Below are 13935 nucleotides of genomic sequence, written 5' to 3' on the forward strand. Positions count from 1 at the left end.
TGATGGAAGAGAAGGTAGAAGGGAAAAGGAAAAGGGGAAAGAAAAAGAAAGGGATTGGAAAGAAGGGGGTAAATACAGTGAAAGAGTCAGTATTCCAATGCAAAATACTGGGGAGTAGGGATAAGGTGAAAAAAGGGGAACAATACAAATGGAAGGAAATAAAGAGTTATTATAATTTTGAATGAGAATAGGATGAACTCTCTCATAAAACAGAAGCTGATAGCACAGTGTATTATCCCACAATATGTTGTTGACAAGAAACATATTTGAAGCAGAGAGATACATACAGAGTAAAGGTAAAAAGACTATATTATGCTTCAGTTGCATTGGAAAAAGTAGGGGTAGCAATCCTTATCTCAGACAAACCAGTTACAAAAATTGATCTCATTAAAAGAGATAAGGAGGGGAATTATATCTCTCTAAAAGGTACCATAGACAATGAAGTCATTTCAATGCTAAATATGTACACAGCAAGCAGAATAACATCCGTATTCTTAGAGGAGAAACTAAATGACTTACAGAAAGACATAGAGAGCAAAGCTCTATGGTGAGGGACTTCAGTTGCCCTCTCAGAATCTGATAAATCTGACCATAAAATAATTAAGAAGGAAATAAAAAAAGATAAATAGAATGTTAGAAAACTTAGCAATGGTAGGCCTCTAGAGACAAGTGAATGGGAAGAGAAAGGAATATACCTTTTTTTCCAGCAGATCAGGGCATCTACATAAAATTGACCCTGTGTTAGGGCATAAAAACCTCATAATCAAGTGCAAAGTAGAAACATTGAATGCACCCTTTTCAGAACATGATACAATAAAAATCACATGCAATAAAAGGCCATGGCTAGAGAGACACAAAATTAATTGGAAACTTAATAATCTAATTTAATAGAATGAGTGGATCAAACAAAAAATCCTAGAAAGAATTAATGATTTCATCCAAGATGATGACAATAACGAGACAACATACGAAAACTTATGGGATAAAACCAAAGCAGTTAGTAGGATATATTTCTAAATGCTTATATGAATAAAATAGAAGATCAATGAACTGAGCGTGCAACTAAAAATGTTAGGAAAATAATTCCCAATTGAATATCAAATTAGAAATTCTGAAAACTAAAGGTGGACATTAATAAAATGAAAAGCAAGTAAACTATTGAACTACTAAATAAAACCAAGAGTTGGTTTTATGAAAAAAATAAACCTTTCACTAATCTGATTAAAAGAAAAAAGAAAATCAAATTAGTAGTATCAAAAATAGAAAATGGTGAATTCACCACCACCAAGAAAGAAATTAAAGGAATAATTCTGAAAATATTTGCCTTAAATTATGCCAATAAATTTGACAATCCAAATGAAATTAATGAATATTTACAAAAATAAATTGTCCAGGTTAAAAAAAGAGGAAATTAAATTCTTAAATAAACCTAACTCAGAAAAAGAAATTGAGCAAGCCATCAGTGAACTCTCCAAGAAAAAACTCCAGATCCAGAAGGATTCATAAATGAATTCTATCAAAAATTAAAAGGAAGAACTGGTTCCAATTCTATATAAACTATTTGAAAAAATAGGGGGAAATGAAGCTCTCTGCCTAATTCCTTCAATGACACCAATGTGGGGGGAAGCTAGGTGGTGTATTGGATAAAGCACTGGCCTTGGAGTCAGGGTCAAATCCAGTCTCAGACACTTAATAATTACCTAGCTGCCTGGCCTTGGGCAAGCCTCTTAACCCCATTTTCCTTGCAAAAAAAAAAAAAACAAAACTAAAAAAATGACACCAATGTGGTGCTGATACCTAAACCAGGAAGAGTAAAAAAAATTAGAGACCAATTTTCCTAATGAAGATGGATGCAAAAATTTTAAATAAAATATTAGCAAAGCAATCACAGCATAGTTAGCACTAGAAAAATATACACTATGACCAAGCAGGACTTCAGGAAAACAGGGTTGGTTCAATATTAGGAAAACTGTCAGTATAATTGATTATATCAATAGCAAACTTAACAGAAGTCATATGATGATCTCAATAGATGCAGAAAAAGGTTTTGAAAAAATATAACACACATTTCTACTAAAAACACTATAGATCTTAGGAATAAATATACTGTTTCTTAAAATGATAAACAGTAACTATTTGAAGCATCAACAAGTGTTATATGCATGGGAATAACCTAGAAGCATTCCCAATAAGATCAGAAGTGAACAAGGATGGCCGTTATCACCACTGTTATTGAATATTGTATTAGAAATGTTAGCTTTAGCAATAAAAGAAGAAAAAGACATTCAAGGAATTAGGATCAGTAATGAAGAATCAAAACTCTCATCTTTGCAGATGATATGATGATATACCTACAGAATCCTAGAAAATTATATTAAAAACTACTCAAAACAATCAGCAACATTAGCTAAGTCACAGGATATAAAATAATCCCACCAAAAAGCCTCAGTATTCCTCTATATTACTAACAAGATACAGCAGCAAGAGATGGAAAGAAAAATCTCATTTAAACTAACTTCAGACAATGTAAAATATTTGGGAGTCTATCAGCCAAAGCAGACTCAGAAACTCCAGGGAAACAATTATAAAACATTTTTAATAGAAATAAAATCAGATATAAATAACTAGGCAAATACCAATTGCTCATGGACAGGCCAAGCTAATATCGTCAAGATGATAATTATTATCTAAATTTACTTATTTTGTGCCATACCAAATTCGAAAACATTACTTTAAGGGCTAGAAAACATGGTAACTAAATCCATATGGAGGAACAAAAGGTCAAGTATATCAAGGGAATTTATGAAAAAAAGTTCAAAGCAAGGTGACCTAACCATTATAGATCTAAAATTATAATGCATCAGTCATCAAAACTATCTGGTACTGGCTAAGAAATAAAGTGGTGAATCAGTGGAATAGATTAGATGCAAAAGAGATAGCAGGAAATGATTACAGTAATCTATTATTTGTTAAAAACAAAGAGTTCAGCTTCTGGGATAAAAACTCACTATTCCCTTAAAACTGCTGGGAAAATTGGAGCATAGTATGGCAAAACCTAAGAAAAAGACCAAAATCTCACATCCTACACCAAGATAATACCAAATTAAGTGCAAGATTTAGACAAATAAGATAATATTATAAGTCAATAAATAGTTTATCTGTCAGATCTATGGAAAGGGGATCAGTTTATGATCAAAGAAAACAGAACATTAATAAAAAAACAAACATGGTTACATTAACTTAAAAGGGTTTTGCACAAACAAACCGCTGCAATCAAGATTAAAAGGAATATAGTAAATAAGAAAAAATTTTACTACTAGTGTTTCTGACAAAGTACTCATTTCTAAAATACAATGAAAAATGAGTCAAATTTATATAAAAAAGTCATTCCCCAATTACTAAATAATTAAAGGCTGCGTAAAGGCAATTCCCAGATGAAGCAATCAAAACTATCCATAGTAATGTGAAAATTTGCTCTAAATTATTATTGGTTAGAGAAATACAAATTAAAGCATTTCTGAGATACCATTTTACACTTCTCAGATTGGCCAATATGACTGGAAAGGATAATGATCAATGTTGGAGAGGACATGGGAAAACTGAGACATTAATGCATTGTGGTAGAGTTGTAAACTGATCCAAATTTCTGGAGAGCAATATGGAACTATGCCCAAAGGCCAATAAAAGACCATACCCTTTGAACCAGCAATACTACTACTGTATCTGTATCCTGAAAAGATCATGAAAAGGGGTAAAAGAAAACAGAGAGAATCTTTGAAGGTGACGAGTTAAATATCAATCAGTACAAAGTTCCTTTGGCCTAAATATGACAAAATTTCTGATTAATTCTTCTGCCCAGTCTTAATACTACCACCAACATTAACTCCGAAATAAGGAAGAAACTCCTTTTCTTCTTTCTAAGTACCTTCTCTTCTGGATTTCAGAGTATTTGCCTACAACAGATATGTGCTCTGTTCCTACTTCTTCTTTATTGATATCTATCTTTAACTATATGAGGTCTAGGAAGAGGAATTAAACTTGTTTTCCTTAGCCCAGAGAGAACATGGGGAAAAAACAAATTTAGACTTGATCTCAGAAAGCAAACAAACCAGCAAATAAACTTATCATTAGAGTTTGCCAAATGTTAAATAAGTTCTATCATGGTTTTATGTAATTTGGAATCCGGTGGGTTCCCACTCATGGGAGGTATTTTGTTTTTGCAAGGCAATGGGGTTAAGTGGCTTGCCCAAGGCCACACAGCCAGATAATTATTAAGTGTCTGAGGCCAGATTTGAACTCAGGTCCTCCTGACTCCAGGGCCGGTGCTTTATGCACTGCACCACCTAGCCACCCCTCATGGGAGGTCTTAAAGAAACATCAAGACATTGAATTCTCATCTCAAAACATGACCTTTCATGACCCTTATTGCTGAGTTTCTGACTCTGTGGATTACAAAGTCAAGACTCAGTGCCTAGAGCCTTCACACCCTTGAACAGAGTTCCCCAAGCCATCATCTTTTCCCCATTTTTGTGTTCCTTTAGGGTATTCCCCCTTTTGGTCAAGAACTCATACATGTCACTCTTTTTCCCTTCCTGTTTACACCTCTGAATCTACAGGGTCTTTCACCATACCCTTGTCCTGGCACCATTCCTCTCCCTGTTTTATGTCTCTTATTTCTTGCTAACTCTTAGCATAGTGTTTTGCATATTGTAAATACTTCATAAATGAATACTGCTTTCCTAACTAGGTAGGAAGAACTCTGTGTGTGTATCTATATATATATATATATATATATATATATATATATTTTTTTTTTCTGCTTTTTGAAAGGCAGTGGAGTTAAGTGATTTGCCCAGTCACACAACTAAGTATTACATGTCTGCAGCAGAATTTGAACTCAGGTTCTCCTGATTCTAGAGTCAGTATTATACTGCTGATTCTGAAGTTCAGTGCTTTTCCTCAGACAGGTCCTGACTTTTCTTCTTAATATGAAAAGCATATCACATACCCCTAAAATTGTTTTAAGTTGATAACTCTATCCAAAAATATTAGATCTGACTGCATTCTCTTAAGAAATATGTTTCTAGAAGGAAGAGTTCTATTTTAACCTGTATGTTATTCCATTTACAATATTGTAACCTGGGTCATGTCCTCCAGTGCGATCTTTTCCCCCTTTATAAAACATTATGTAACAATGTAAAGGAACCTAAAACATGTTGTCTGCTGAGCTGAGCGTTACAACATAAAATAGTTGAGTTTTAAGACAGTCCTTGAATTACTATTCTAGCTTGAATTACAGTTAGCAGTCGTTGAATAGGGAAGAGTACTGAGAACTGGAAGGTTATTTTGTAGAGCTTCCAAAACCCTTTCAAGATTAATGGAGCAGTTCCAGAGAGGTGTTTCTCATATATAAAGCAATAGGTTACTACAGGAGAGCCTCAGCAACCCAGGCTCATCAAGAAGTAGAAGGTTAAATCCATCGGCTAACAGCTTTGTATAGCTACAACATGTAAGAAAGACAAAAACACACAACCTTCCCTCCCAACATGCAAGACTATTATTTATTTAAGATGATCTCGAGGTTTCCAGTGAATTTTAAAGTCACTATGACTCAACAGTGATATAGCAGGCAAAATAGCCTAAAGAAAAATTAACTTAAAGTTTCCAGTAAGTAAGAGATAATTTCATGGTCATATTTTATCTGAAATTTAGGGTTTAGTCCTGGGTACCACAATATAGAGAGGATATCCATAATCTAGAGAGGATACAAGGAGAGGAACCAGGATGCTGAAGGATCTATTTAGCTAAGCTTAATGAAATAATATAACTTGGCCTATAGGAGAGAAAACATATGCAATATGGGATAACCTGTTTTCACATATTTAAAGAAATATTATGGGAGAGAGAAAAAGAATTTTTTTTCTGCAAGGAATCAAAGAATGAACCAAAAGTATTGAAAAGAACTTGAAAACAGGCAGATTTTTGACTCAATGAAAAAGACTCTGAGAACAAAGCCAGAGGAATAGGCTCCCTCAGGGAGCTGAGGTGTTTTATTTCTATGGAGGTCTTCAATGTAAGACAAGATGCCCACCTGACAGTTATATTTTTGTACATAGTACTTTTGTGGGTCAAATTTTTGCCCTCAGTGTCTTATAAGGTCCCCTCCAATCCTATGTGATTTTATGATTTCACTTGAATAATGAAGAAGTCAAAGCCTTCAGTTATATATTATCTCTGTGCCTCTCTGCTGTTTATAAAGAAAAAGTTCTTCACTGTCCATGGTTTCTCCTTTATTTCACTATCCAATGATCTTTGATGCTGAGAGAAAATTTGAAATCATAATCAAACTTTTCAGGTCAAAATTTGGTTCTTCATGTTTCAAAGACTCTTTGAATTTGAAGAAATCTTAAAGATCACTAAACTTTAATCTTGCATTTAAGTGGAATGTAGAAATAGTGACTAGTCCAAGATCACAAAGACAATAAATTAGAGAGAGAGAGAGAAATTAGAATTTACAAAGCTGACCCATATTCAGAGTTCTTTCAATTTTATATAAAAAGATAATGGAATTTTCATGTCATGGACTTTAATTTTTTTATTTATTATCAGGAAAGTCAGACCCATGGTACCAGAAAACCAAACACAATTCACTGAATTTATCCTCCTGACATTTTCTGAGAAGCCACATCAGCAAGGACCACTCTTTGGGTTGTTCCTGGGTATGTATTTGGTCACAGTGGTTGGAAACCTACTCATAATCTTGATCATTGTTTCTGACTCTCACCTCCATACTCCCATGTATTTATTTCTTTTCAACTTGTTCTTCATGGATATCTGTGTGATATCCACCACAGTACCCAAGATGTTAGTGAGCATCATGATACAAAATAAGGCCATCCTCTATGCTGACTGTCTGGTCCAGTTGTATTTCTTCATGGTTTGATGCCTATGACTATTTTGTCGCTATCTGTTATCCTCTGCACTATGCAACCCTCATGAACCTTAGGCTTTGTTCACTCCTGTTGCTGTTCTCCTGGATAATAAGCTTTTTAGATTCACTTCTTCACTGTCTAATGGTAGCACATCTCTCCTTTTGTATAGATCGTGAAATTCAACATTTCTTTTGTGATCTTGTTGAGATTCTGAAACTATCATGTTCTGATACACACATCAATTATATCTTGATATATTTAGTTTCTGGACTTTGCGTTTTTCTCCCCTCTGGGGGGTCCTTTTCTCTTACAGTCAAATCTGTTATTCCATTTTGAAAGTCCCATCTTCTCGGGGTAGGTATAAAGCCTTTTCTACCTGTGTATCTCACCTCTGTGTTGTTTCCTTATTCTATGGCACAGGAATTGGAGTATATTTGAGTTCCTCAGCTACCCACTCTTCCTGGAAAAGCACAGTTGCCTCAGCAATGTATACTGTTGTCACTCCAATGATGAACCCCTTCATCTATACTCTAAGAAATAAGGACATAAAAGATGCCCTCAGAAGGATATTTAACAAAATAGCCTCTTCTCAGTGATGGGGCTGCCTCCTGTTACTTAGAATTGGACATAGTCACTTCTGTGGGGAGGGGAGGATTGAGGAAGAGCAATGTTGGATTTCTCAATATTCTTACCATACAATTCATCCATTAATTGCCTTTTTAAGTGAATTTCTTAAAGAAGAGGTGTGACTTTGTCTCTCCTCCTAAGCAATAAATGTCAATGATTCTCTAGTGCCTCCAAAGTCAAATAGAAAATTCTCTGACATTCAAATGCTTTTATAACCTTTCCAATCTATTTAATATGTACTCTTAGCTCCAGTGACACTACAATCTTGCTTTTCCATAAACAAGGCATTCCTTCTCTTAGCTCTGGGAATTTTCTCAGATTATACACCAAGTTTACAATGTTCTTTCTACCCAACTCACCTACCAGTTTCTTTTGATTCATTTAAATAATATTTTTAATCCCATTTTTACTGGGAGCTTTTCCCAATCCTCTTAATTCTAGTCATTTCTTTCACTTAATGATTTTCTATTAATCATGTATATATTTTGTTACTATATATTTGTTTGCACATTTCTCTATCATTAGAATATGAGATCCTTGAAGTTAGGGACTGTTTTTTGCCTCATTTTGTATCCAGCATAATAGAGTCCTTGCCACATCACAGGTGCTTAATAAATGTTAGTTTTATTATTGCAAAAGACTTCTCAATTTAATGTAATCACAATGATCCATTTTGCTTTTGATCATGTTTTCTATCTCTTCATTTGTCATAACCTGCTCCCCTTTCCATAGAGTTGACAGGCAAACTATTCCTTTTGCTCCTACTTGGCTTATGATATCACTTTTTTTGTCTAACTCCTGCAACCATGAGGTATACAGTGTGAGTTTCTGCCATATTATCTTCCACTTTTCCCAACAATTCTTAATCAAATAGTAAGTTCTTATCCCAGAAGCTGAAATCTTTGGATTTATCAAAGCACATTGTTATAGACATTTACTACAATTACTATTGTCCCTAATTTTTCAACTGACCCACGCCTCTACTTCTTATCCAATATAAGACAATATTGATAATTTATGTTTTATAATATCATTTTAGATCAGGTATTATTTTTCATTAATTCTCTTTTCTTTCTCCATATGAATTTAGTTATTATTTTTTCCAGTTAAATAAAGTAATTGTTTGGTACTTTGATTGGTATGGCCCTGAACTTATAATTTAATTTAGGTAGAAGTGTCTTTTCATTTTCATTATTTTATTTTGGTCTATCAATATCCAATTGACATTTGCCCAAATATTTAGATCTGATTTTATCTGTGTAAAGTTTTTTATAATCATTTTCACATAATTTCTGAGTCTTCCCTGGCAAGCTGACTCCCAATGATTTCATTTTGTCTACATTTACTTTAAATGGAATTCCAGTTGTGTCTTGATAATATAAAGAAATGCTGATGATTTATGTTTATTTATTTTATATCCTGCAATTTTGCTGAAGTTGCTAATTGTTTCAAGTAGTTTATAGATTCTACATGATTCTACATGATGATACCATCATATCATCTGCAGAGTAAGAGGTTTATTTATTCATTACTTATTCTTACTTCAATAGTTTTCTTTCAGTTTTATTCATGTTTCCCCTTGATTTTCAGAATTTCTAGCTTTGTATTTAATTGGGGAGTTTTAATTTGTTCTTTCTCTAGTTTTTGACAAATTAATTGATTTCCTTTCTCTATTTTATTCAAGTAAGCATTTAAAGATAAAAAAATTCCTATTAAGTGCTTTGGTTGCATCCTACAAATTTTAGTGTTTTATCTCGTTATTGTCATTGTCTTGGATGAAATATTAATTATTTATATGATTTGTTGTTTGACACACTCATTCTTTAAAGTTAACTTATTTTGTTTCAATTAATTTAGGTCTAGTTCTTTATGCCCTTATATTGCATGTAATTATATTTATTGGATCATGATTTGAAAAGGATGTATTAAATATTTCTGTCTTTCTGCATTTGATTATGAAGTTTTTATGCCCTAATATATGGCCAATTTTTATGTAGGTGCCACATACCACAGATTAATCAGGTATATTCCTTTATAAACCCATTCAATAGGGAGTTTTGAACACAGAATAGAAGAAAAATGCAATTAGACCTCAATATATCATGTATCAAATATAATTAAAAACTTAATGTCAGATCATCAATGAAATTTAGGACTCGGTGTCAGATTTGAAATGTAATGTAGAATTTAAAATGTCAGAGCTCAAATAGAATTTAGAATTCAGAATGTCAGATCACAAGTGAAAAAGAGAACTCAGCATTTAAGATCATCAATGATAAAATAATGTGTCACAAATAAAGCAAAGTATTCAAAATAAAATATTTCAAATATCATCTAGAATTTTAAAATTTGAAGTATAATTGCAATTCAGAATTCAGAATGTCAGATCTCAAATGGAATTTTGGACTCAAACTGGCAAGTGGAAAAAATTTTAGAAGCAAGAATGTCACATAAGAAATGAATTTTAAAAATAATAATATCAGATCAGAAATGAAATATTAAGAGCACAGATTTTCAGATCAAAGAACGCAGATAAAAAACAGATCCAACGTAAAATATAGGACTCAGAATGTTATATCTAAAATGAAACTTTGAACTAAGAATATCAGATCTCTAATGGAAATTTAGAACTCAAAAGGTCATCCACGAATCAGAATGATATCATTGGAATAAAGATCATAAAAGTCAGATCAGAAATGAAACAAAGAATTTAGAATGGCAGATCATAAATTAAACAAAGAACTCAAAATTTCAATCAAGATCAAAACAAAGGCACTAACTAGGGAAACGATTGTACAACTAGTGCTTCTGAGAAAGGACTTGTTTCTAATTGAGTCAAATTTATAAGAATTCAAGTCATCCCCTAATTCACAAAATGATCAAAGATATGAAAAGACAATTAAAACAATTAAAACTATCTAAAGTCATATAAAATGCTCTAAATCCTTATTTACTGGAGAAATGCAAGTTAAAAAACTTTGATATATACTATTTCATCCTCTCAGATTCGTCGATATGATGAGAAAAGAAAATGATCAAAATTGGAGAGGATATGGGAAAATTAGTACACTAATGAATATCTGATGGGATAATGAACTTATCCATCCTTTCTGAAGATCAATTTGTGATTATGCTCAAAGGGTAATATCACTATTAGGTCAGTATCCAAAAGAGACCACCAAAAAAAGTTTCAAAACCCACATGTACATAAAAAAGCAATATAACCAAGATAGAAGATCAAGCGGTAGTTTACCTGTGAGATCTATGGGAAAGGAACCAGTTTATGACCAGGAAGAGATAGAGAACATCATTAAAAACAAACTAGATAATTTTGATGACATTAAATTAAAAGCTTTTGCAGACACAAAACTACTGTAACCAAGATCAAAAGGAATGTAAATTGGGAAATAATTTTTTACAGTTTGTATTTCTGACAAAGCACTCATTTGAAAAATATACAGAGAACTGAGTAAAATTTATTTTAAAAAAGTCGAGCCATTCCCAAATTAACAAATGGTCAAAGGATATGTCGAGGCAATTTATAGATGAGGAAATCAAAGCAACCCATAGTCATATGAAAAATGGCTCTAAATTATTAGTTATTAGAGAAATGTATATTAAAGCATCTCTGAAGTACCACCTCATACCTCTCAGACTTGCCAATATGACCAGAATAGACAATGATCGATGTTGGAAGGGATGTGGGAAATCTGGGGCACTAATGCATTGCTGGTGGAGTTGTGAACTTATCCAAACTTTCTGGATAGCAATTTGGAATTATACCCAAAGGGCAAAGAAAATGTACATACCCTTTGATCCAGCAATACTACTAATGGGTCTATACCCTGAAGAGATCATGAAAGAGGAAAAATTATTACTTGTACAAAAATTCATAGCAGCCCTGTTTGTGGTGACAAAGAATTGGAAATTGAGTGAATGTCCATCAATTGGGGAATTTTTGAAGAAATTGTGGTATATGTATGTTATAGAACACTATTGTTCTATTATAAATCAGGAGGGATGTGAATTCAGAGAAGCTTGGAAGGATTTGCATGAAGTGAGGTTGAGCTAGATGAGCAGAACCAGAAGAAAATGGTACACCCTAACAGAAACATGAGCTTGATGATCAGTATTAATGCATATGCTCATTTACTCAGTGCAACAATCAGGGACAATTTTAGGGTATCTGTGATGGAGAATACCTTCTGTACCCAAAGAAAGAATTGTGGAGTTTAAACAAACACCAAAAACTATTACCTTTAATTTTTTTTAAAAAAAGGTATATTATGTAATTTTGCTATCTCTTATTTTTCATTTTTACTTAAGTGTATGATTTCTCACTCTATGAATTTAATTTTGATCAATGTATAACATAAAAAAATGCAAAGACTTCCAGACTCCCTTCTGTGGGGAGTTCAAAGACAGAAGCAAGATTGGGGGGAGAAATTGTAAAATTCAAAAAAAAATAAAAGAAATCCCCAATTACATATCAAATTATAAATTATGAAAATTAAAGGATACATTAAAGCATCAAAAGAAAACTCTTGAAATGTTAAAACCAAGAGTTAGTTTTATGAAAAAAATTTTAAATGATAAACTTTTGGTTAATTTGATCTAAAAAAGAAAGAACAAAACCAAATTCATAGTATCAAAAATGAAAAAGGTAAATTCACCACCAATGAGGAGCAAATTAAAGTAATACAAGAATATCTTCTTCAAATGTCTGCTAATAAATTTGATAATCTAAGTAAGATGGATGAATATTTACAAAAATATAAATTGCCCATGCTAAAAGAAGAGGAAATTAAATACTGAAAGAACATTAACTCAGAAAAAGAAATTCAATAAGCCATCAATGAACAACCGCCTTCTTCATTACAGTGAATTGTTCAGATTAGGCACGTCCAATGAAAAAGCTGTTGATTAGCAACCTCAGTGTTAGAGTGTCCAAATTACAAGAAACTATCTAGAATTTCATAGGAAAGGACAAAACAGGGGAATTGCAGAGGCTTGCTCCTGAAAGGTATTCCCAAGTCTAATTGCCTTGTAATCAGAGTTTGTGATTACTATAAAGGTTTTAATGTAATTCCTGCATCAGGTTATGAGCTTCAAGATTTGTTTCTTTGAATATTTTAAATGTTTTTAACTCCCACTGATAAAAGTATTTGTATGTTCTGCTTCTATAACTCATTATAATTGTTGCCTTGATGATTTGTATGAGATTTGGGACCCTACATGGCCAATATTTCTGGAATTCCAGATATGAATTATAATGAATTTTTCTATTTTAAAGGATTTTGAATTCTCCCTAAGAATAAATTCTGAGACAACAATAGAAAATAAAAGCAACAAAAGTGATATTTAGTTACTAGGTCCCCATGAGTATGCAGACTTTGAAACTCTCTGATTACATCTTGTAATACCCAAAATAAAACAACGAAAACAATAATGATAAAATATATATACATACAGATCAGTTGATGGGCAGGATGAAATCATTTTTCATGATCTGATGGTAGTCAACTAATAAATGAATATATAAATTAGTATACACATATTAGATATAGTTTGAAGTTCCCTTTACATGCATGATCTTATTTCAGCCTACAAAAAGCACACCATTTCCTAAACCATATTCCTCTCAGTGAGTACCTGTAATAACTAAAACACTGCTGATATATTATGTTTGGAAATGAATTGATTTGAATAATTACTAAGCAAGTTTGATTAGTTGAATTGGAGTTCAAAGTTGATCCTTTTAACAAATCTTTATTTATTTTTCAATAGATTGTTGTCCATATAAAATAACAAGCCAAATCTAATTAGATGAAATTTAGCAGGAGGTTGGAGTCAAGACAACAGCAGAAAGGCAGGGATTCCCATAAACATATTCCCCAAAAAACTCCAAAAGTCATCAAATTATGACTCTAGCCAAAATTTAGAGGGGCATGACCCACAGAAAGACAGTGATACAATTTTCCAGTCCAAGAAAACTTAGAAGTTCTACTAGAAAAGTCTGTTTCATGGGATTCAGGGGATGGAAAAAACAACTGAGAGTGCAGCCTCAGCACAGCCAGACTAGGTGCCTAGATCCCTGAGGGCACATGGGTCCATGGCAGAGTGGGTGGTTTCCAGACCTCCTGGCCCAGGGATCACCAGGAAAAGTTTGAAGGGATGGAGAGAGGATTCTGTCACACCAGAGTGCATGTGGAATGAGTGCCAGCCTCAGAACAGCCTTGCAGTGAGAATCTGCAGTGGAAATCAGGGAAGCCAGTCTGCACCTCCAGAGTGCAGCCTGTAGAAGGTAAGGGGGCTGGGAGAGACTGCAGGAGTTTCTCTGCTCTCCCTGGGGAAGGACTCAGCTGTTTTCCCACAA

The 13935-nt window shown here is 33.1% G+C and overlaps 1 pseudogene; it reads left to right on the forward strand.

The window, feature by feature from the left end:
- Window positions 1-6622: 6622 nt before the first annotated feature.
- Window positions 6623-7528, forward strand: LOC141497435 (olfactory receptor 7A5-like; annotated as a pseudogene).
- The last annotated feature ends 6407 nt before the right edge of the window (window positions 7529-13935 follow it).

The sequence above is a fragment of the Macrotis lagotis genome, chromosome X (genome assembly GCF_037893015.1).
Source record: "Macrotis lagotis isolate mMagLag1 chromosome X, bilby.v1.9.chrom.fasta, whole genome shotgun sequence".
In the NCBI taxonomy this organism is placed as follows: Eukaryota; Metazoa; Chordata; class Mammalia; order Peramelemorphia; family Peramelidae; genus Macrotis; species Macrotis lagotis.